The sequence below is a fragment of the Pseudophryne corroboree genome, chromosome 3 (genome assembly GCF_028390025.1).
Source record: "Pseudophryne corroboree isolate aPseCor3 chromosome 3, aPseCor3.hap2, whole genome shotgun sequence".
Lineage (NCBI taxonomy): Eukaryota > Metazoa > Chordata > Amphibia > Anura > Myobatrachidae > Pseudophryne > Pseudophryne corroboree.
In genome coordinates this window covers 165,541,257-165,566,851 of record NC_086446.1, presented here as the reverse complement: position 1 = coordinate 165,566,851, position 25,595 = coordinate 165,541,257, and positions in this window count along the sequence as shown.

The window sequence follows — 25,595 nt, the reverse complement described above, 5'->3', positions numbered from 1 at the left end:
CAGACGAACTGGTAGAGTCCTTAGAGAAATAACTGTATCAAAAATTTTACTGCCATCCACAGCAGTTAAGGAAAAGGACGAAGGAAGTCTCTCGGTGGGTAGGGACCACCGTTTAACATAGGCTTCGGTAATAAAGTTCCCAGCTGCTCCGGAATCCAGGAGGGCAATGACGTTCTGATAACGTTGAGCAACTTGAAGCGAGACTGGGAGGTTACAATCTTGAGGAGATGGAGAGGAGATCATTACTCCTAGCCGGCCCTCTCCTTGGCGAGCTAGGATTTGGAGTTTCCCGGACGTTTGGGACAGGCATTAATGGTGTGAGACGGAGCTGCACAGTACAAACAGAGAAACTCGGAGAGACGTCTTCGGCGCTCAGCAGGAGTTAAACGGGAACGGCCAATTTGCATGGGTTCATCTTTAGTTGGTGACAGTTGGCGAGGAGGAGGAGCAGAAGATTTTGGAGCAGATGATCTTCCACGCTCAGTTGCTCTCTCTCTGAAACGTAAGTCAACTTTCGTACAAAGTGAGATTAACTCATCTAACTTGGAGGGTAAGTCTCTGGTAGCTAACTCATCTTTAATACGCTCGGATAAACCATGCCAGAATGCAGCATACAGGGCCTCGTCGTTCCATGCCAGTTCGGATGCCAGGATCTGGAACTGTATAAGATATTGTCCTACAGTACGTGATCCCTGGCGTAAACGGAGAATCTCAGACGAAGCTGAAGTTACCCGGCCTGGCTCGTCGAAGATGCGCCTGAATGTTGACACGAATGCAGTGTAAGAAGATAGCAGGGTGTCGGACCTCTCCCATAACGGTGATGCCCAATCGAGGGCTGAGCCACTGAGAAGAGAAATAATGTAGGCAATTTTTGTACGGTCACTGGGGAAATTGCCAGGTTGTAGCTCAAACTGAATCTCACACTGGTTGAGAAATCCCCTGCAGAATCTTGGAGATCCGTCAAATTTTGCTGGCGTTGGAAGATGAAGACGTGGAGCAGGAATGGGTAAGGTGGGTGGGGTTATAGCTGGAGTCACTGTGGTTGACGCACCAGACGCGCCTGATCCACGGAGAGTGGTCTGAATCCCATCCAGCCGAGTAGAGAGATCCTGGAGACAGCGGATGATGTGGCCCTGTGCAGCCTCCTGATGTTCTAGTCGGGCTGCCAGTTCTTGCATCGGCCTGGCCGCTTGATCCTGGCCTCCGGCTGGATTCATTAGGTCAGTGCTTACTGTCACAACTGAGGGCCTGAGCTGACGGGAGGCAGCCTCAGTTGTAGGGGCTGAGATGTACCGGAACCTGGGAGGTTGTATCAGACCCCTGGACATGTAAGTAACATGAATAATAACTGCCCGAAGGCGTGACCACGACAACTTAGATAAAAGTCAATGATGTTTATTATGACAACTCCGCATCACAGCAGCAATAAAAGAGAACGTAAAAGTCAGCAAAGAATAAATACAGTTCCTGAGTACTACAGCATGGCAGGAGCCACAGAGCACTGGTAGTGTGAGATAGTTCTTATGATCTTCTAGATGGAAAGTCCTTACCAGGCCCGGCTGTAGCAATGGAGATAACCCAGGATTGTACCAGCTGGTGTTCCAGGAAGAGCTGGGTTGCTGAAGGTAAAACAGCTGCTGTGGATACTGGCTGGAACCAGACTGTTGTTAGCACGGAGTGGATACTGGCTGGAACCAGTTAAATAATAAATGAACTTTGGGAGCGATGAAATGTGAACTGAAATGTAGAACTTGAGAGCGGAGAAATAATAATTCCGGTGGAGAGTGGTAAAGTGTAGAAAGGACACCGGCCCTTTAAGGGAAGCTGTATTCTGCTGGAAGCTGAGGCTGGAAGCAGGTAGTGTTGTAGCTGGAAACAGATGAATCCACATTGGATTGGAGAGTCAGGCTACACCGCAGGTGGAATGCTGGTGCGGGTCTCTATGGTGGAAGTCTTGAGACAGGAGCTGGAACCTGGAAGACAATCATAGAAGAGAGACAAACAGGAACTAGGTTTGACAACCAAAGCACTGACGTCTTCCTTGCTCAGGCACAGCTTACTTATACCTGCAGCAAGGAAGGGGTTGGCTAGGCAATTATGCAAATCAACAATACAAACAGCAGATTGGTGGAAATGATCAGATGACAGAATCCAAGATGGCTGCGCCCATGCAGACACTTGGAGGGAAGTTTGGTTTGTAATCCATGTGGTCTGGGAAACAGTAATGGCGGCGCCGGCCACCGGAGACAGGAGACGCCAGGCTGATAGATGCACATTTAACCACGCGGGCACAGCGGAGGCCGCGGCTGATGAAAACACCACTCTGACACTCTGCATGTGGAAACTCAGGAACAGCGGAATCTGGTCCTGGAACGCTGAGCCCGCCTTAGGAGGCATCTGAAGGGTAAGTAATGGCGTCCAGATACCCGGATCGTGACATGCACAATTCCTTCAAGACTTCTGCAGCGTCTGATTCTTGCCAAATGGAATGGAGTACATCAGACAATAAAGAAACAAACTATGGTACTTTCGGTAAAGGGAGACCCTTTTGGATATCAGATTGGGAGATCCTGACAACAGATGCCAGTCTTCAGGGCTGGGGAGCAGTGTCTGGAAAATTGTGGTTCCAGGGACAATGGACCAAAGAAGAAAGTTACCTGCCAATAAATCTTTTGGAACTTCGAGCCATATACATGGCACTGATTCAGGCAAAGGACATTCTTCAAGGAAAACCAGTCCAGATCCGCTCGGACAATGCAACGGCAGTAGTGTACCTCAACCATCAGGGAGGAACTCGCCGCCAAAAAGCAATGAAGGAGGTAAGTCACATACCAAAGTGGGCAGAACTCTTATCTTCCAGCATTGTCTGCAGCGTTCGTTCCAGGAGTCCTAAACTGGGAAGCGGACTTTCTAGTCGACACACCATTCAAGCAAGCGAATGGGCTCTACACCCGAAGTATTTCAGACTCTGGTAGGAAAGTAGGGTTTGCCAGAGATGGATCTCATGGCGTCCCGTCTGAACAACAAAGTGCCCGCATACGGGTCAAGAACAAAGGATCCCAGAGCGATCTTGGTGGATTCCTTGTCTGTGAGATGGGACTTTCATCTGGCTTATCTGTTTCCCTACGATCACCCAATTACCCAGGGTGGTGAGGAAAATAAAGCAAGCAAAGGGTGCCGTGATTCTAATAGCTCCGGCTTGGCCCAGAAGACACGGATCTGCAGAAAATGTCGATAGATGCTCCATTTCTGCTCCCTTAACGTCCAGACCTACTGACGCAGGGTCCTTGTTATCACAGACTTCTGGATCGGCTGTCTTTGACGGCGTGGCTCTTGAAACCTCTATCCTGAAGTCGAGGATTCTCACAACAGGTAATTCAAACAATGCTCAGAGCAAGGAAACCATCCTCAGCTCGTATTTATCACCGAATATGGCAAGCCTATATTCATTGGTGCAGTGAAAGAAATGTGGACCCGAAATCTTTCAGAGTTTCCAGGATCTTAGCATTCCTTCAGGCAGGAATGGATAAAGGTTTGAACATGGCTTCCTTGAGAGTGCAATTATCTGCATTGACTGTATGGTTCCAAAAGAAAATTGGCAACTTACAGGATGTTCCTACTTTTTTTCCAGGGAATGCTGCGCATTCAATCTCCTTTTATTCCGCCTACAGTACCGTGGGACTTATGTTTAGTCCTGAAAGCTCTTCAAGTTGTCCCATTTGAACCACTTAATAAAGTGGATCTTAAGTGGTTGACAGCTAAAGTGCCCTTTCTGCTGACTATGGCATCAGCTAGAAGAGTATCAGTTTTAGGGGCGCTGTCATGTCGTTCCCCATTTCTGATTTTTTTTTTATCCAGACAAAGCAGTTCTCAGAACTAGGTCTGCGTATCTTCCTAAGGTGGTGTCTAAATTCTACCTTAATGAAGAAATTGTAGTCCTGGCTTTTCAGGTATCAGGACTTTCTGCGGGAGCTGCATCGCTGGACGTGGTCCGTGCATTAAGGATCTACGTGGATCGTACCAGTGCCATCAGAAAGACAGATTCTCTCTTCATTCTCTACGGATTTCACAAGAGAGGATGGCTTGCTACTAAACAGATGCTGGCAAGATTGCTTCGAATGACTATTTCAGAAGCATATTTGCAAGCTGATCTCCCTGTTCCGGCTAATGTCTCTGCTCACTCTACTCGTAAGCTAGGTCCTTCATGGGCAGCACAACATGGTGCTTCAGCAGAACAGATACGTAAGGCAGCAACATGGGCTTCCATTAACACATTCATTAGACATTATGCCTTGGATACTTTTGCCTCTCATCACGCTGAATTCGGGAGTAAGGTTCTCCTGTCCAATCAGGAGCATCCCCACCACTAAATTGCTTTGGGAAATCCCATTGTTATCCTGTGGATAACCTGTGGACCCTGCCGGAGAAATATACGTTATGGTAAGAACTTACCGTTGATAACGGAATTTCTCCTAAGTCCACAGGTTCCACAGGGATCCCAACCTGACGCACCTGATTTGAGGATCCTTCTACTCGCTAACCTCTTCTTTCTTGTATGGAAAGGTGTGCATGTGTGTTCTTATCGCCTGATTAGGGTTCTACATGATGCTCCTGCCTTGTGCTTTGGAATACAACTGATTTGCCTGAGCCAGTGGGCGGGGATATATGGACGGGCCCATTGCATCCTGGGAGGCCAGAAAGCTTTGATCATTTGGTGCCAATCCGCTGTCACTCCATCATATCTCATTGTTATCCTGTGGAACCTGTGGACTTAGGAGAAATACCGTTATCAACGGTAAGTTCTTACCATATATTGCACACAATAAAACAATGCAATACTGGATAAAATTGCAAGTCCATAAAACTATTTAAAAATCCATTCGTAGCCTGTGGGGTATTCTTACCCGGTAATAAGTAGAGGAGCTACTGGTGTTATTTTGTTGAGTACTTTTCTGGATTAACACTCCAGCTAGGCTCCTAAGCTTAGTAGCCAGAAAAAGAAGTGCCCCTCAGTCCTGGGCCACTGCTGCCAGCCTGGGACACTGCTTCTCAGGAGCCTAGCTGGAGTGTTTATCCGGAAAAGCACTCAGCAAAATAACACCAGTAGCTCCTCTACTTGTTACAGGGTAAGAATACCCCATAGGCTACAAATGGATTTTTAGATTGTTTTTTGGACTTGCAATTTTATCCAGCATTAGACTGGAAAAATCGTTAGATGTGAGTGAGTTGCGAACAGATGTGCAGATATCTGCTGTGTGATGGAATTTTTGCGTACACATTGTAAAGTTCTAATTATTTCTAAATAAACATTTCAAATGCCAGCGTTAATATTTGCTGCGGACGCATAGCGCATCTTATTACCATATACGATAAAAGTGCGCTGTACAACGCAAACACTATATCCCTTAAGAGAAAGCAAGCAGTGCACGCATTGTAGGCTGAGGTCCAACGCTCAGAGATGTATATATTTGATATTAAAAGGGTATGCATACAATATAACGTATGTACAGTATATCATTCAATTATAATATATATAAATATGGTTACAGAGGTACAATTACATAAGAAGCAGTTGTAGTTACATAAGGATCCGTTATAGCCAGCATACTTCACTCTATTTGCTCAATGCACAGTCCTCTCTATCTTTGAATCTGCACCAACAGCAACAAAACAGCTTCCTGGGTGAGCGGAAATACCTATATACTGTGTAATGGGGGAGGTACATGTCTGGGACTGAGTCTTCTGTTATTGGTCCAGGGGAGGGAGATCTCTGATTCATGATGTGTTATTGGTCAGTTTGAGGGCTTTTGTCCTCTGTTGCTGGCACATGTGTCTTCAGGAAATCCTTTGTATTTATACATTTGGTCATAACTTATCGTTGCAATGTGCTACAATCTACTCATAGCTATCAAATTAACACACACATACTCCCGATCATTTTGACACTAAGCATGATATGTTTAACTTGTTCCGTTCCAATAATACACATATATATATCTATATCTATATATCTATCTATATATATATATATATAAAACAAAGGGTGAGAATAGGTGCCTCCTAGTGTAGTATTATGTATAACAGTGTGCCCAACACCTTCAGTATCACCCCTACAAATTTAAGGTGTACCGTATATGGTGGAATTCCAACCACCTTTCTTAATGGCAAAAATGTCACACTTTCAATATGCTGTGAAATTAGATGTCATCTGTGGTATCCTGGTGGTATGTCTCCCTTGTTTCTCTGACGTCCTAGTGGATGCTGGGGACTCCGTCAGGACCATGGGGATATAGCGGCTCCGCAGGAGACAGGGCACAATAATAAAAGCTTTAGGATCAGGTGGTGTGCACTGGCTCCTCCCCCTATGACCCTCCTCCAAGCCTCAGTTAGATTTTTGTGCCCGACGAGAAGGGTGCAATCTAGGTGGCTCTCCTGAGCTGCTTAGAATAAAAGTTTAAGTTAGGTTTTTTATTTTCAGTGAGTCCTGCTGGCAACAGGCTCACTGCTACGAGGGACTTAGGGGAGAGAAGAAAACTCACCTGCGTGCAGGATGGATTTGCTTCTTAGGCTACTGGACACCATTAGCTCCAGAGGGAGTCGGAACACAGGTCTCTCCCTGGGGTTCGTCCCGGAGCCGTGCCGCCGACCCCCCTTGCAGATGCCGAAGTTGAAGAGGTCCAGAAACAGGCGGCAGAAGACTTTCAGTCTTCATAAGGTAGCGCACAGCACTGCAGCTGTGCGCCATTGTTGTCAGCACACTTCACCAACAGTCACCAACTGTCACTGAGGGTGCAGGGCGCTGGGGGGGGCGCCCTGGGCAGCAATGTATAATACCTTTTTATGGCTAAAATACATCACATATAGCCCTTGAGGCTATATGGATGTATTTAACCCCTGCCAGATCTCACAAACTCCGGGAGAAGAGCCCGCCGAAAAGGGGGCGGGGCCTATTCTCCTCAGCACACGGCGCCATTTTCCTGCTCAGCTCTGCTGTGAGGAAGGCTCCCAGGCTCTCCCCTGCACTGCACTACAGAAACAGGGTTAAAACAGAGAGGGGGGGCACTTATTTGGCGATATGATTACATATATAAAAATGCTATAAGGGAAAACACTTGTATAAGGGGTTGTCCCTGTATAATTATAGCGTTTTTGGTGTGTGCTGGCAAACTCTCCCTCTGTCTCCCCAAAGGGCTAGTGGGGTCCTGTCCTCTGTCAGAGCATTCCCTGTGTGTGTGCTGTGTGTCGGTACGTGTGTGTCGACATGTAGGAGGACGATGTTGGTGAGGAGGCGGAGCAAATTGCCTGTATTGGTGATGTCACTCTCTAGGGAGTCGACACTGGAATGGATGGCTTATTTAGGAATTACGTGATAATGTCAACACGCTGCAAGGTCGGTTGACGACATGAGACGGCCGGCAAACAAATTAGTACCTGTCCAGGCGTCTCAGACACCGTCAGGGGCTTGTAAAAACGCCCATTTACCTCAGTCGGTCGACACAGACACGGACACTGACTCCAGTGTCGACGGTGAAGAAACAAACGTATTTTCCTTTAGGGCCACACGTTTCATGTTAAGGGCAATGAAGGAGGTGTTACATATTTCTGATACTACAAGTACCACAAATAAGGGTATTATGTAGGGTGTGAATAAACTACTTGTAGTTTTTCCTGAATCAGATAAATTAAATGAAGTGTGTGATGATACGTGGGTTTCCTCCGATAGAAAATTATTGGCGGTATACCCTTTCCCGCCAGAAGTTAGGGCGAGTTGGGAAACACACCTTAGGGTGAATAAGGCGCTCACACGCTTATAAAAACAAGTGGCGTTACCGTCTCCAGATACGGCAGCCCTCAAGGAGCCAGCTGATAGGAAGCTGAAAAATATCCTAAAAGTATATACACATATACTGGTGTTATACTACGACCAGCAATCGCCTCAGCCTGGATGTGCAGCGCTGAGGGGGCTTGGTCGGATTTCCTGACTGAAAATATTGATACCCTTGACAGGGACAAGATTTTATTGACTATAGAGCATTTTAAGGATGCATTTCTATATATGCGAGATGCGCAGAGGGATATTTGCATTCTGGCATCAAGAGTAAATGTGATGTCCATATCTGCCAGACGACAGTGGTCAGGTGATGCAGATTCCAGACGGCACATGGAAGTATTGCCGTATAAAGGGGCGGTCCATCGGACCTGGTGGCCATGGCAACAGCTGAAAAATCCACCTTTTGTTACCCCAAGTCACATCTCAGTAGAAAAGGACACAGTCTTTTCAGTCTCAGTCCTTTCGTCCCCATAAGGGCAGGCGGGCAAAAGGGCCAGTCATATCTGCCCAGGGGTAGAGGAAAGGGAAGAAGACTGCAGCAGGCAGCCCATTCCCAGGAACAGAAGCCCTCCACAGCTTCTGCCAAGTCCGCAGCATGACGCTGGGGCCGTACAAGCGGACTCAGGTGCGGTAGGGGGTCATCTCAAGAGTTTCAGCACGCAGTGGGCTCACTCACAAGTGGACTCCTGGATCCTACACGTAGTATCCCAGGTGTACATTGGAAATTCGAGACGTCTCCCCCTCACAAGTTCCTGAAGTCTGCTTTACCAACCTCTCCCTCCGACAGGGAGGCAGTATTGGGAACAATTCACAGGCTGTATTCCCAGCAGGTGATAATCAAAGTACCCCTTCTACAACAAGGGAAGGGGTATTATTCCACACTATATTGTGGTACTGAAGCCAGACGGCTAGGTGAGATCTGAAATATTTGAACACTTACATACAAGCGTTCAAATCAAGATGGAGTCACTCAGAGCAGTGATAGCGAACCAGGAAGAAGGGGACGATATGGTGTCACTGGATATCAGGGACGCTTACCTACATGTCCAAATTTGCCCTTCTCACCAAGGGTACCTCAGGTTCGTGGTACAGAACTGTCACTATCAGTTCAGACGCTGCCGTTTGGATTGTCCACGGCCCCCCGGGTCTTTACCAAGGTAATGGCCGAAATGATGATTCTTCTTAAAAGAAATATGGACGCTTTCCTGATAAGGGCAAGGTCCAGAGAACAGTTGGAGGTCGGAGTAGCACTATCTTAAGTAGTTCTACGACAGCACGAGTGGATTCTAAATATTCCAAAATCGCAGTTTTTTCCGACGACACGTCTACTGTTCCTAGGGATGATTCTGGACACAGTCCAGAAAAGGATGTTTTCTCCCGGAGAAGAAAGCCAGGGAGTTATCCGAGCTAGTCAGGAACCTCCTAAAACCAGGAAAAGTATCAGTGCATCATTGCACAAGGATCCTGTGAAAAATGGTGGTTTCTTACAAAGCGATCCCATTCGGTAGATTTCACGCAAGAACCTTTACGTGGGATCTGCTGGAAAAATGGTCCGGATCGCATCTTCAGATGCATCAGCGGATAACCCTGTCTCCAAGGACAAGGGTGTTTCTTCTGCGGTGGCTGCAGAGTGCTCATCTATGAAAGGGCCGCAGATTCGGCATTCAGGACTGGGTCCTGGTGACCACGGATGCCAGCCTGAGTGGCTGGGGAGCAGTCACACAAGGAAAAAATTTCCAGAGAGTGTGATCGAGTCTGGAGACTTCTCTCCACATAAATATACTGGAGCTAAGGGCAATTTACAATGCTCTAAGCTTAGCAAGACCTCTGCTTCAAGGTCAGCCGGTATTGATCCAGTGGGACAACATCACGGCAGTCGCCCACGTAAACAGACAGGGCGGCACAAGAAGCAGGAGGGAAATGGCAGAAACTGCAAGGATTCTTCGCTGGGCGAAAAATCATGTGATAACACTCTCAGCAGTGTTCATTCCGGGAGTGGAAAACTGGGAAGCAGACTTCCTCAGCAGGCATGACCTCCACCCGGGAGAGTGGGGACTTCATCGGGAAGTCTTCCACATGATTGTAAACCGTTGTGAAAAACCAAAGGTGGACATGATGGCGTCCCGCCTGAACAAAAAACTAGATATTGCGCCAGGTCAAGGGACCCTCAGGCAATAGCGGTGGACGCTCTGGTAACACTGTGGATGTACCAGTCAGAGTATGTGTTCCCTCCTATGCCTCTCATACAAAAAGTACTGAGAATCATAAGAGGGAGATGAGTAAGAATGATACTCGTGGTTCCGGATTGGCCAAGAAGGACTTGGTACCCGAAACTTCAAGAGATGTTCACGGAAGACCCGTGGCCTCTACCTTTAAGAAAGGACCTGCTCCAGCAGGGGCCTTGTCTGTTCCAAGACTTACCACGGCCGCGTTTGACGGCATGGCGGTTGAACGCCGGATCCTGAAAGGGCATTCCAGATGAAGTCATCCCTACCCTGGTCGAAGACAGGAAGGATGTAACCGCAAAACATTTTCACCGCATTTGGCGAAGATATGTTGCGTGGTGTGGGGCCAAGAAGGCCCCTACAGAGGAATTCCAACTGGGTCGTTTCCTACATTTCCTGAAAACAGGACTGTCTATGGGCCTAAAATTAGGGTCCATTAAGGTTCAAATTTCGGCCCTGTCGAATTTCTTCCAGAAAGAACTGGCTTTAGTGCCTGACGTTCAGATGTTTGTAAAAGGGGTACTGCATATACAGCCTCCTTTTGTGCCCCAGTGGCACCTTGGGATCTCAATGTTGTTTTGAGTTTCCTAAAGTCACATTGGTTTGAACCACTCACCACTGTGGACTTAAAATATCTCACATGGAAGGTGACGATGCTATTAGCCCTGGCTTCAGCCAGGCGTGTGTCAGAATTGGCGGCTTTATCATATATAAAGCCCTTACTTAATTTTTCATTCTGACAGGGCAGAATTGAGGACTCGTCCTCAATTTCTCCTTAAGGTGTTTTCTGTTTTTCACATGAACCAACCTATTGTGGTACCTGCGGGTACTAGGGACTTGGAGGACTCCAAGTTACTTGACGTTGTCAGGGCCCTGAAAAATATGTTTCCAGGAAGGCTGGAGTCAGAAAATCTGACTCGCTGTTTAGCCTGTATGCACCCAACAAGATGGGTGCTCCTGCTTCTAAGCAGACGATTGCTCGCTGGATTTGTAATACAATTCAGTTTACACATTCTGTGGCAGGCCTGCCACAGCCAAAATCGGTAAAAGCCCATTCCAAAAGGAAGGGGGCTCATCTTGGGCGACTGCCCGAGGGGTCTCGGCTTTACAACTTTGCCGAGCAGTTACTTGGTCAGGGGAAAACACGTTTGCTAAATTCTACAAATTTGATACCCTGGCTGAGGAGGACATGGAGTTCTCTCATTCGGTGCTGCAGGGTCATCCGCACTCTCCCGCCCGTTTGGGAGCTTTGGTATAATCCCCATGGTCCTGACGGAGTCCCCAGCATCCACTAGGACGTCAGAGAAAATAAGATTTTACTTACCGATAAATCTATTTCTCGTAGTCCGTAGTGGATGCTGGGCGCCCATCCCAAGTGCGGATTGTCTGCAATACTTGTACATAGTTATTGTTACAAAAATCGGGTTATTCTTGTTGTGAGCCATCTTTTCAGAGGCTCCTTCGTTGTTATCATACTGTTAACTGGGTTCAGATCACAGGTTGTACGGTGTGATTGGTGTGGCTGGTATGAGTCTTACCCGGGATTCAATATCCTTCCTTATTATGCACGCTCGTCCGGGCACAGTATCCTAACTGAGGCTTGGAGGAGGGTCATAGGGGGAGGAGCCAGTGCACACCACCTGATCCTAAAGCTTTTATTATTGTGCCCTGTCTCCTGCGGAGCCGCTATATCCCCATGGTCCTGACGGAGTCCCCAGCATCCACTACGGACTACGAGAAATAGATTTATCGGTAAGTAAAATCTTATTTTTTACCTCATGTAAGGGAGATAAGAGCAGAAAAGGACCAATGGTGCAATACGTTTTTAAAAATAAAAACACACATTTATTCAGAACTAGTCCAATGATAAAAAATTGCCCGTACAATGTAAAAGATTAAAAACCGCTTATCTATCATTGGTCGTCCATAAGAGTAAAACACTCAACGCGTTTCGTCCGTTGCCCACGGCCTGGACTTCCTCAGGAGTGTGATAGTGTGATCTGTATGGACATATATTTATACCCATAGTAATTAGTCTAATTTAGACAGGAAATTAACAATTTTTCCGGTTTTCCGGAAGTGACGTCACTTCCGCCCAGTATATATTTTACTAATTCTTAAATTATAAAAAAAAAAACTATCAGCTGAATTAAACTGATGTCCCCCATAGGTGTGCTTAAATGTGCATTAGAACATAGTGCAGTTTGCAGGGATGTTATAGCCCCTGTCCGCCGCGACCGCCGGAAGTCGCGAGCAGACCTGGGCAACACAGCCGCCCTCACTCAGAACGGCCTCAAGGCCCCCTCTGCGCATGCGCCGGCTGGATCAGTCACAGCGCTGCCCGCCGCCGCGCTCAGGAACCCTATGCCGCTGAGATGAGCCTGTCAATGTCCCTGCACAGTGGCGCCATCTTTCCGGAGTCCGATGATACAATATTGAATGTATATAAACTTAAAGATGAAAATGAGTAATAAAAATGAAACATGGGTATTAATATACAGGTTGAGTCTCCCTTATCCAAAATGCTTGGGACCAGAGGTATTTTGGATATGGGATTTTTCCGTATTTTGGAATAATTGCATACCATAATGAGATATCATGGTGATGGGACCTAAATCTAAGCACAGAATGCATTTATGTTACATATACACCTTATACACACAGCCTGAAGCTAATTTTAGCCAATATTTTTTATAGCTTTGTGCATTAAACAAAGTGTGTCTACATTCACACAATTCATTTATGTTTCATATACACCTTATACACACAGCCTGAAGGTCATTTAATACAATATTTTTAATAACTTTGTGTATTAAACAAAATTTGTGTACATTGAGCCATCAAAAAACAAAGGTTTCACTATCTCACTCTCACTCAAAAAAGTCCGTATTTCGGAATATTCCGTATTTCGGAATATTTGGATATGGGATACTCAACCTGTATTACCATACTAATGTGAATATGAAGAATGTAAGAGGATGGAAAAAATAGTATTTTGAAGAGGTTCTTATAACTATAAGGAACGTGAGTCAGAGGTGACTTACAGTTTTAGTATAAAGTGCTAAATATATGAATATTAAAGTGCTTATGCATTAGTTATGTGCATATATTAGTTAAACCCCAGACTTACACATACATTGTGGGTACTATGATTTAAGGGGACAGTGCAATGCAGATATTACAAAATTGTATGCATTGACAAGTGTAAAGTGACTGTGCTTATAATAAATGAAAGTATTAAAAAAGGATAATGCAAGATAAGTAATTTAAAGGAATGGTGCTATTTCATAATTATCATTAAGACCCCTAGGGGCCAGAGTCTTCAGTTCATATATCCAATACATTTCCCTCTGTGACCGTTTTTTCTCTCTGTCACCTCCTCTGTGTCCCATTTGAACAACTTCCAATGTTCTAATCGTGATGCCCTTCGTATCCGAGCCATGGAAAAGTTTAAAGTGCTTTGGTACCGAATGATGTTCTTGTTTATTTTTGATACTTCTAATGTGCTCTTGAATACGTAGATTCAATTGCCGTTTCGTCTTCCCTATATATCTAAGTTTACAGGGGCATTCAAGCATATATATTACCCAGGACGTATTGCATGTTGTCCGGTCTCTTGGGAAGTATGTCTTTGAGCCATCTGAATTAGTGAATGATTTAGCATGAGAGTTCACGAACTGACAAACGTTACAGTGCTGGCACTTAAAGAGTCCTTTCATATCCCATAAAAAATTTTTCCTGTCGGATAGGAAGCAGCATGCTGGGTGCAAGATGGTCTTTGAGATTTTTTTGCTTTTTTAAAAACTACCTGTGGTCTATCTGGTAAAATGGTGTTTAAAATAGGATCCATTTGTAAAATCCCCCAGTGTTTGTTTAGGATGCCTCGAATCTTCTTATCTTGACAGTTAAAAGTTGTAATGAAATTCAGCCCTTGATTGAGTTTATCCTTATTTTTGTATTTCAGTAGATCCTGACGGTTTGTGGCAAGAGTCCTAGCTTGTGCCTCGTCTATTAGGTTTTTAGGATAGCCCCTTTCTAGAAAACGTTCTACATATAAAGTCAGTTGTTCTTCCATATCCCCTGCTTTGGTACAGTTTCTTTTAATTCTGCATTGGTCTTCCATTTACTTGCATGGCTGCTTTTATAATGTACATATGTGTTGGTATCCACTTTTTTGATAACATTTTTTGTTATCACCTCAGTGTCAGTATTACTTAAAATCAGGTCCAAATATTCAATTTCTGTGGTGCCCACCTTGTAAGTAAAAGATAAATTATAATCGTCGTTCTCCAGGTGTATCATAAAATCCATAAAACATTCCATGATGCCATCCCAGATTAAAAGTATATCATCAATATAACGCTTATACATCACAATATGTTCAGGGTAGGGATTATTACTGTATATATTTCTCTAACGTCCTAGTGGATGCTGGGAACTCCGTAAGGACCATGGGGAATAGCGGGCTCCGAAGGAGGCTGGGCACTCTAGAAAGATCTTAGACTACCTGGTGTGCACTGGCTCCTCCCACTATGACCCTCCTCCAAGCCTCAGTTAGATTTCGTGCCCGGCCGAGGTTGGATGCACACTAGGGGCTCTCCTGAGCTCTTAGAAAGTTATAGTCTTAGAATTTGTTATTTTCAGTGAGACCTGCTGGCAACAGGCTCACTGCAGCGAGGGACTAAGGGGAGAAGAAGCGAACTCGCCTGCTTGCAGCCGGATTGGGCTTCTTAGGCTACTGGACACCATTAGCTCCAGAGGGATCGACCGCAGGCCCAGCCTTGATGTTCAGTCCCGGAGCCGCGCCGCCGTCCCCCTTACAGAGCCAGAAGCAAGAAGATGGTCCGGAAAATCGGCGGCATGAAGACATCCTGTCTTCACCAAGGTAGCGCACAGCACTGCAGCTGTGCGCCATTGCTCCTCATACAAACTTCACACTCCGGTCACTGAGGGTGCAGGGCGCTGGGGGGGGGCGCCCTGAGGCAGCAATAAAAACACCTTGGCTGGCTAAAATACCTCAATATATAGCCCCTGGGGCTATATATGAGGTAAATACCCCTGCCAGAATCCCATAAAAAGCGGGAGAATAGGCCGCGAAAAAGGGGCGGAGCCTATCTCCTCAGCACACTGGCGCCATTTTTCCCTCACAGCTCGGCTGGAAGGAAGCTCCCTGGCTCTTCCCTGCAATTCTACAGTACAGTAAGAGGGAAAAGAGAGGGGGGGCATTAAAATTGGCACTGTATACAGTATATTATATAAAAAGCAGCTATTAGGGACATAACTCAGTTAGTCCCTGTATATATATAGCGCTCTGGTGTGTGCTGGCATACTCTTACTCTGTCCCCCCAAAGGGCTTTTGTGGGTCCTGTCCTCTATTTGAGCATTCCCTGTGTGTGTGGAGTGTGTCGGTACGGCTGTGTCGACATGTTTGAGGAGGATAATGATGTGGAGGGGGAGCAGATGCCTTTAGCAGGGATGTCACCCCCTGGGGGTCAGACACCTGAGTGGATGGTATTATGGCAGGAAATGAGTGCACGTATAGACTCCTTACATAAAAAATTTGCCGACATGCCGACTGGGACAGCCGAGTCTTCAGCTCGTGCCTGTCCAGGTGTCTCAAAAGTCATCAGGGGCTCTGAAACGCCCGTTATCTCAGGTGGCACAAGTAGATGTCGACACGGATACTGACACCAGTGTCGACGACGATGAGTCAAATTTAATGCCCGTTAAGGCCATTCACTGCATGATTGAGGCAATGAAAGAGGTGTTAAATATTTCTGATTTACATCCAGGTACCACAAAAAAGGGTATTATGTTTGGGGAGAAAAAACTACCTGTAGTTTTTCCCCCGTCAGATGAATTAAATGAAGTGTGTGAAGAAGCATGGGCTTCCCCTGATAAGAAATTGGTAATTCCTAAGAAGCTACTAATGGCGTTCCCTTTCCCGCCAGAGGATAGGTTACGTTGGGAAACACCCCCGAGGGTGGATAAAGCGCTCACACGTTTGTCTAAAAAGGTGGCACTACCGTCCCAGGATACGGCCGCCCTTAAGGAACCTGCTGATAGAAAGCAGGAGGCGATCCTGAAGTCTGTATATACACACTCAGGCATTATACTCAGACCAGCTATTGCGTCAGCATGGATGTGCAGTGCTGCCGCTGCGTGGTCAGATAAACTGTCAGAAAATATTGACATGTTAGACAGAGACACGATCCTGCTAACATTTGACCATATAAAAGACTCAGTCTTATACATGAGAGATGCACAGAGGGAAATCTGCCGGCTGGCATCTAAAATAAGTGCATTATCTATCTCTGCTAGGAGATGCTTATGGACTCGCCAGTGGACTGGAGATGCACAGGGGAAAAAGGCTGCAGCAAACAGCAGGTTCCCAGGAACAAAAGTCCTCCCCCGCTTCCTCTTCCAAGTCCGCCGCATGACGGTGGGGCTTCACAGGCGGAGCCAGGTACGGTGGGGGCCCGCCTCAGGAATTTCAGCGATCAGTGGGCCCGCTCACAGGTGGATCCCTGGATCCTTCAAATAGTATCTCAGGGATACAGGCTGGAATTCGAGGCGACTCCACCCCGCCGTTTCCTAAAATCCGCCTTGCCGATTGCTCCCTCAGACAGGGAGGCGGTGCTAGCAGCGATTCACAAGCTGTATTCCCAGCAGGTGATAATCAAGGTACCCCTACTTCAACAAGGCCGGGGTTACTATTCCACACTATTTGTGGTGCCGAAACCGGACGGTTCGGTGAGACCCATTTTAAATTTGAAATCCTTGAACACATACATAAAAAAATTCAAGTTCAAGATGGAATCGCTCAGGGCGGTTATTGCAAGCCTGAACGAGGGGGATTACATGGTATCCCTGGACATCAAGGATGCTTACCTGCATGTCCCCATTTACAATTCTCACCAGGAGTACCTCAGATTTGTGGTACAGGACTGCCATTACCAATTCCAGACGCTGCCGTTTGGACTCTCCACGGCACCAGGGTATTTACCAAGGTTATGGCGGAAATGATGATACTCCTTCGAAAAAAGGGAGTTTTAATTATCCCATACTTGGACGATCTCCTAATAAAGGCACGATCCAAGGAACAGTTGTTAGTGGGAGTAGCACTATCTCAGGAAGTGCTGAGCCAGCACGGCTGGATTCTGAATATCCCAAAGTCACAGCTGGTCCCCACGACACGTCTAATGTTCCTGGGAATGATTCTGGACACGGCCCAGAAAAAAGTGTTTCTCCCGGAGGAGAAAGCCAGGGAGTTGTCTTCTCTAGTCAGAGACCTCCTAAAACCAAAACAGGTATCGGTGCATCACTGCACGCGGGTCCTGGGAAAGATGGTAGCTTCTTACGAAGCAATTCCATTCGGCAGGTTCCATGCCAGGATTTTTCAGTGGGACCTGTTGGACAAGTGGTCCGGATCGCATCTTCAGATGCATAGTTTAATAACCCTGTCTCCACGAACCAGTATGTGGGGGATGACCACCTGTTCGTTCAGAGAGCGGATGGCAAACCATTGCAGTTCAATTCATCAAGCACTGCAAACAGGTCGCACTGACAAACCGGTGGCTCAGCATTTCCTAAATGAAGGACACCAAGTGGCATCCTTGAAGTGTAGGATTATTGATTGGGTCCCTGTCCCCAATAGAGGGGGTGATCGTTCACTTCTCCTAAAAAAGTTAGAAGCAAGGTGGATACATAGATTGGGTTCAGTGACACCCAATGGTCTGAATGAGTCAAACCCGTTAAACATTTTTTTACGCTGATAATTTTTTCTGTGAAATCTAGGAAGCTTTTCTTGCCCGATGCACCCTTTAGTGTTTTTTGCCTTTGTCTGCTATCTGTATATTATTTGAGTTATATTTTGTGTGTTTTATTGTTTTGATCCCCAGAGTGTAATGGAGGTACGCTGAACCGGCCTAAGTGAATAGTGGTAGATTGCTTTAGAATTTGGGTTATTCGTATACAGCGGCTCGGTGTCGTTCAGCCATTGCACTCTGGGGATCTAGTTAATTATGAAGGGATGGGAGTTTGTTGGGGAATGTTCTAACTGCCCTGTCTGGCTCTACTATCCTCGTTTTTGCAATTTATGTGCACATTGCCACTTGCACTTTGATATATTTGCACACTTGCCCTATATGGGTGTGAGGTACAAGGCTGGTGTATTTTAATGACAGTCCGCCTAACTATGATGTTTTATGGTGTTTTGTTTAAGTTACAACCTCTACTAAGGGGGACTAGCGCCTGACTTCCTGTTTGCGTTCCAAGTGGCGTCTGGGCACTTCCGGCCGGGTGACATTTGCGTTCCACGGACCGGAAGTGCTCCGCGCCGGGACGCGGCGGGTGTCAGAGATGGGTTGCTGCGGCCCCATCGTCCCTTACTTGCCGATTATGACTTTAGCTACTTGTGCTCTCGGATGGGGACTAGTGTGGTGTTTTATATTCTTTGAATATGTGGTAATCTATTAAGGAGAATATTTTGTCCCTGTTTGATGACATCACAATACTTTTGGCGCCTTTTTTAAGTGGTGAGGGTATTTAGAGCCAGTCAGGCAGGATCAGCGTTATTGCTGGATGTCTGAATTTCTGCTCTTGTTTGTTGGAAGCTGTGATTGATGTGCAGTGCCTCCTGAGGAAGACCCTTGTTGGTCCGAAAGCGCTTGAGGAAATTCTTGCCATTATGCTGATCATGTAAAGTATATCACAAATAAATGAACAGTTGTTTATATTGAAAAAGTCTGGAGAGTGCCCCCTCTGATTTTTATCTACAAATTTGGATACCGTGGTATTCGAGTGGACACCCCAGCGTTTGCTTATCATGAAGATGTGAGTGCTACCGTTTGTTGAATTTATATATATGTATGTATATATGTATGTATGTATGTGTATATATATATATATATATATATATATATATATGTATGTATAAATATATATGTATGTATGTATGTATAAATATGTATGTATATGTATGTGTGTATATATATATATATATATATATATATATATATATGTGTATATATATATATATATGTATGTGTATATATATATATATATATGTATGTATGTGTGTGTGTATATATATATATATATATATATATGTATGTGTATATATATATATATATATATATATGTATGTGTATATATATGTATATATATGTGTATATATATATGTATGTTGTCAAAGTCAGAAAAATATCATGCTACACGTTGCCATATATTCACCTCATGCACTTGCCCGCTGCACATGCCCTTTCTCTGGCGTGCGTGCACATATTCGCAGTTGCGTGACGGCGCCTCTACGGGCGTGCGCTCGAGCGCATGGTATGTGCATTTACGGTAGAATTTGTGTGCATCTAGCGGGCGACTCAATCGCTGCTTAATAACTCCATATAGCATGTATTATTGGTAATGTTCCCCTTAGTGATAAGTGTAAGTTTGTTTAAAGTGAATTGGTCCCTGGACAAAGGAATTCCTCTTTACGTGGTACAAAGGGTCTGATTAAGGTTGAACAGTGGTGTCTGGTACCTAACCGAAGAGTATTTTAATAGCAATAATCCGGTGTTGGTTAGGTAAAGATTAATCGCTCCTGCATATAGTTATGGCCATTAGTAGTTTCTGGACATTTTCTATATTTGCAGTTCATTGTCCATGTGTTGGAAATCCTGAGTTTCCCTCCCACCTGAGCAATTTGATATAGTCACAGCCCACCTGTTCAAACTAACCTATGACCTTTTGTTATGATGCGAGGAGACATTCCTGTGTCCAATGAACAATGAGATTATAGGTCCCTTTGTAGTATACTGTATGCAGTGTATATAAGATCAGCCAGCCTGGACAGCTCACTCTCTCACACTCCACAAACGGTTTTCATCTTGACTAACTTGGAGTTGGTACCAGAAGCTGAGCAGCGATCATTCCCAGTGTGTGTAAGTAATTCTCTGTAACCATTCTAAATCTTTGTTTGTATTGGCCATATTCTCTCTCTCTCTGTTAGATTGTGACGTTATTGTATATTTCTGTCTAGATATTCTGTTAGAATTATATGTTAGTATGTAGAGTATAAGCTGTAACTGTGTACCCCTTTTGATATATCTAAAAGCTCGTTAGTAAAGGTGTTGGAACCTCAGCAGGGTGTCTGTGTCTCTCTAGCTAGTACAAAGGGTTTCTGAGTTTCTAAATCGCTCTAACAGCATTTACATTAACAAGGTTAAGCAGCGTTATATCGTTGCAGTATTTCAGTAGTAAGGTTTACAATACAAACTCAATCATAGTGTGTTGCATTAAGGTTTACAATGTAAGCATATTCTGTGTTTAAAGTTTATAAAGGTTACGGTCTGTGTGTATGCTCGCTGTGGGTATTCCGTACACCCAGCACAGCGTGTGTACTTAATTTGCGTACCACGTGCGAGGTCTTCATACGCAAATAGCGTACGGAGTGCGTAGCATGTGCACGTGGTTTAGCAGCCACTACGGCTACACGGTATTAGTATATAGCTAATGTTAAAAGGTAGATACTTGACTCTATCAATTGCGGGCTCATCCGTTCTCCACATATCCGCACTAACGAAAACAGACGTTATCTGTCAGCAAGGGCGGGAAGGCAGTAGTGCTGGCTAGATAAGCGTCTGTTTCGCTACGTTGTAGGAGTGCTGGTGGAATCCGGAACCAGAGGTAGGAACATTAAGCTATTGTCTTTGTAAATCTGGTTTTTATTTCTATTTGGTGCCAACTGCACACGCAGATTGGATGGTTTGTCTGTTTAAATAGGTTTAAAAATTATTTCTCTAACGTCCTAAGTGGATGCTGGGGACTCCGTAAGGACCATGGGAATAGCGGCTCCGCAGGAGACTGGGCACATCTAAAGAAAGCTTTAGGACTATCTGGTGTGCACTGGCTCCTCCCCCTATGACCCTCCTCCAAGCCTCAGTTAGATCTCTGTGCCCGAATGAGAAGGGTGCACACTAGGGGCTCTCCTGAGCTTCTTAGTGAAAGTTTTAGTTTAGGTTTTTTATTTTCAGTGAGACCTGCTGGCAACAGGCTCACTGCATCGAGGGACTAAGGGGAGAAGAAGCGAACTCACCTGCGTGCAGAGTGGATTGGGCTTCTTAGGCTACTGGACATTAGCTCCAGAGGGACGATCACAGGCCCAGCTTGGATGGGTCCCAGAGCCGCGCCGCCGGCCCCCTTACAGAGCCAGAAGGCAGAAGAGGTCCGGAAAATCGGCGGCAGAAGACGTCCTGTCTTCAACAAGGTAGCGCACAGCACTGCAGCTGTGCGCCATTGCTCTCAGCACACTTCACACTCCAGTCACTGAGGGTGCAGGGCACTGGGGGGGGGCGCCCTGAGACGCAATAATAAACACCTTGGATGGCAAAAAATGCATCACATATAGCTCCTGGGCTATATGGATGCATTTAACCCCTGCCAAAATACATAAAAAAACGGGTGATAAGGCCGCCGATAAGGGGGCGGAGCCTATCTCCTCAGCACACTGGCGCCATTTTCCCTCACAGCTCCGTTTGAGGGAAGCTCCCTGGCTCTCCCCTGCAGTCACTACACTACAGAAAGGGTTAAAAAAGAGAGGGGGGCACAAATTAGGCGCAGTATTTAACTATACAGCAGCTATAAGGGGAAAAACACTTATATAAGGTTATCCCTGTATATATATAGCGCTCTGGTGTGTGCTGGCAAACTCTCCCTCTGTCTCCCCAAAGGGCTAGTGGGGTCCTGTCCTCTATCAGAGCATTCCCTGTGTGTGTGCTGTATGTTGGTACTTTTGTGTCGACATGTATGAGGAGAAAAATGATGTGGAGACGGAGCAGATTGCCTGTAATAGTGATGTCACCCCCTAGGGGGTCGACACCTGAGTGGATGAACTGTTGGAAGAAATTACGTGACAGTGTCAGCTCTGTATAAAAGACACTGGTTGACATGAGACAGCCGGCTACTCAGCTTGTGCCTGTCCAGACGTCTCATAGGCCGTCAGGGGCTCTAAAGCGCCCGTTACCTCAGATGGCAGATATAGACGCCGACACGGATACTGACTTCAGTGTCGACGGTGAAGAGACAAATGTGACTTCCAGTAGGGCCACACGTTACATGATTGAGGCAATGAAAAATGTTTTACACATTTCTGATAATACGAGTACCACCAAAAAGGGGTATTATGTTCGGTGAGGAAAAACTACCTGTAGTTTTCTTAAATCTGAGAAATTAAATGAGGTGTGTGATGATGCGTGGGTTTCCCCCGATAACAACTGATAATTTCTAAAATGTTATTGGCATTATATCCTTTCCCGCCAGAGGTTAGGGTGCGTTGGGAAACACCCCCTAGGGTGGATAAAGCGCTCACACGCTTGTAAGGGTTCTATCCTCTCCTGAGATGGCCGCCCTTAAGGATCCTGCTGATAGAAAGCAGGAGGGTATCCTAAAATGTATTTACACACATACTGGTGTTATACTGCGACCAGCAATCGCCTCAGCCTGGATGTGCAGTGCTGGGTTGGCGTGGTCGGATTCCCTGACTGAAAATATTGATACCCTAGATAGGGACAGTATATTTTTGCCTATAGAGCATTTAAAAGATGCATTTCTATATATGCGTGATGCACAGCGGAATATTTGCCGACTGGCATCAAGTCTAAGTGCGTTGTCCATTTCTACCAGTAGAGGGTTATGGACACGTCAGTGGTCAGGTGATGCGTATTCCAAACGGCATTTGGAAGTATTGCCTTATTAAGGGGAGGAGTTATTTGGGGTCGGTCTTTCAGACCTGGTGGCCACGGCAACAGCTGGGAAATCCACGTTTGTACCCCAGGTCGCCTCTCAACATGAGAAGACGCCGTATTATCAGGCGCAGTCTTTTCGTGGATAAGCGGGCAAAAGGTTCCTCATTTCTGCCCCGTGACAGAGGGAGAGGAAAAAGGCTGCAGAAATCAGCCAGTTCCCAGGAACAGAAACCCTCTCCCGCCTCTGCCAAGCCCTCAGTATACGCTGGGGCTTTACAAGCAGAATCAGGCACGGTGGGGGGCCCGTCTCAATGAATTTCAGTGCGCAGTGGGCTCACTCGCAAGTAGACCCCTGGATCCTTCAGGTGATATCTCAGGGGTACAAATTAGAATTCGAGACGTCTCCCCCTCGCCGTTTCCTAAAGTCTGCTTTACCGATGTCTCCTTCTGACAGGGAGACAGTTTTGGAAGCCATTCACAAGCTGTATTCCCAGCAGGTGATAATCAAGATACCCCTCCTGCAACAGGGAACGGGGTATTATTCCACACTGTTGTGGTACCGAAGCCGGACGGCTCGGTGAGACCGATTCTAAATCTAAAATCTTTGAACACTTACATACAGAGGTTCAAATTCAAGATTGAGTCACTCAGAGCAGTGATTGCGAACCTGGAAGAAGGGGACTACATGATGTCTCGGGACATCAAGGATGCTTACCTTCATGTCAAAATTTACCCTTCTCACCAAGGGTACCTCAGGTTTATGGTACAGAACTGTCACTATCAGTTCAGACGCTGCCGTATGGATGGTCCACGGCACCCCGGGTCTTTACCAAGGTAATGGCCGAAATGATGATATTCCTTCAAAGGAAGGGAATTTTAGTTATCCCTTACTTGGACGATTCCCTGATAAGGGTAAGATCCAGGGAACAGTTGGAGGTCGGTGTAGCACTATCTCAGGTAGTGTTGCTGCAGCACGGTTGGATTCTCAATATTCCAAAATCGCAGCTGGTTCCGACGACTTGTCTTCTGTTCCTAGGGATGATCCTGGACACAGTCCAAAAAAAGGTGTTTCTCCCGGAGGAGATAGCCAGGGAGTTATCCGACAGGAACCTCCTAAAACCGAGCCAAGTCTCGGTGCATCAATGCACAAGGGTTCTGGGTAAAATGGTGGCTTCCTACGAAGCAATCCCATTCGGCAGATTCCACGCAAGAACTTTCCAGTGGGACCTGCTGGACAAATGGTCCGGGTCGCATCTTCAGATGCATCAGCGGATAACCCTGTCACCAAGGACAAGGGTGTCCCTCCTGTGGTGGTTGCAGAGTGCTCATCTTCTAGAGGGCCGCAGATTCGGCATTCAGGACTGGGTCCTGGTAACCACGGATGCCAGCCTGCGAGGCTGGGGAGCAGTCACACAGGGAAGGAATATCCAGGACTTATGGTCAAGCCTGGAGACATCACTTCACATAAATATCCTGAAGCTAAGGGACATTTACAATGCTCTAAGCTTAGCAAGACCTCTGCTTCAAGGTCAGCCGGTGTTGATCCAGTCGGACAACATCACGGCAGTCACCCACGTAAACAGACAGGGTGGCACAAGAAGCAGGAGGGCAATGGCAGAAGCTGCAAGGATTATTCGCTGGGCGGAAAATCATGTGATAGCACTGTCAGCAGTATTCATTCCGGGAGTGGACAACTGGGAAGCAGACTTCCTCAGCACGACTTCCACCCGGGAGAGTGGGGACTTCACCCAGAAGTCTTCCACATGATTATAAACCGTTGGGAAAAACTCGACAGGTATTGCGCCAGGTCCAGGGACCCTCAGGCAATAGCTGTAGACGCTCTGGTAACACCGTGGGTGTACCAGTCAGGGTATGTGTTCCCTCCTCTGCCTCTCATACCCAAGGTACTGAGATTGATAAGATGGAGAGGAGTAAGCACTATATTCGTGGCTCCGGATTGGCCAAGAAGGATTTGGTAACCGGAACTTCAAGAGATGCTCACGGAGGATCCGTGGCCTCTACCTCTAAGAAGGGACCTGCTCCAGCAAGGACCCTGTCTGTTCCAAGACTTACCGCGGCTGCGTTTGACGGCATGGCGGTTGAACGCCGGATCCTGAAGGAAAAAAGGCATTCCGGATGAAGTCATCCCTATCCTGATCAAAGCCAGGAAGGATGTAACCGCAAAAACATTATCACCGCAATTGGCGAAAATATGTTGCGTGGTGCGAGGCCAGTAAGGCCCGACGGTGGAAATTCAACTGGGTCGATTCCTACATTTCCTGCAAACAGGAGTGTCTATGGGCCTGAAATTGGGGTCCATTAAGGTTCAAATTTCGGCCCTGTCAATTTTCTTCCAAAAAGAACTAGCTTCAGTCCCTGAAGTTCAGACGTTGCATATACAGCCTCCTTTTGTGCCTCCAGTGGCACTTTGGGATCTCAATGTAGTTTTGGGTTCCAAAAGTCACATTGGTTTGAACCACTTAAATCTGTGGAGTTAAAATATCTCACATGGAAAGTGGTCATGCTGTTGGCCCTGGCCTGGGCCAGGCGCGTGTCAGAATTGGCGGCTTTATCCTGAAAAAGCCCTTATCTGATGTTCCATTCGGACAGGGCGGAATTGAGGACTCGTCCTCAGTTTCTCCCTAAGGTGGTTTCAGCGTTTCACCTGAACCAACCTATTTGTGGTGCCTGCGGCTACTAGGGACTTGGAGGACTCCAAGTTGCTAGACGTTGTCAGGGCCCTGAAAATATATGTTTCCAGGAGGGCTGGAGTCAGGAAATCTGACTCGCTGTTTATCC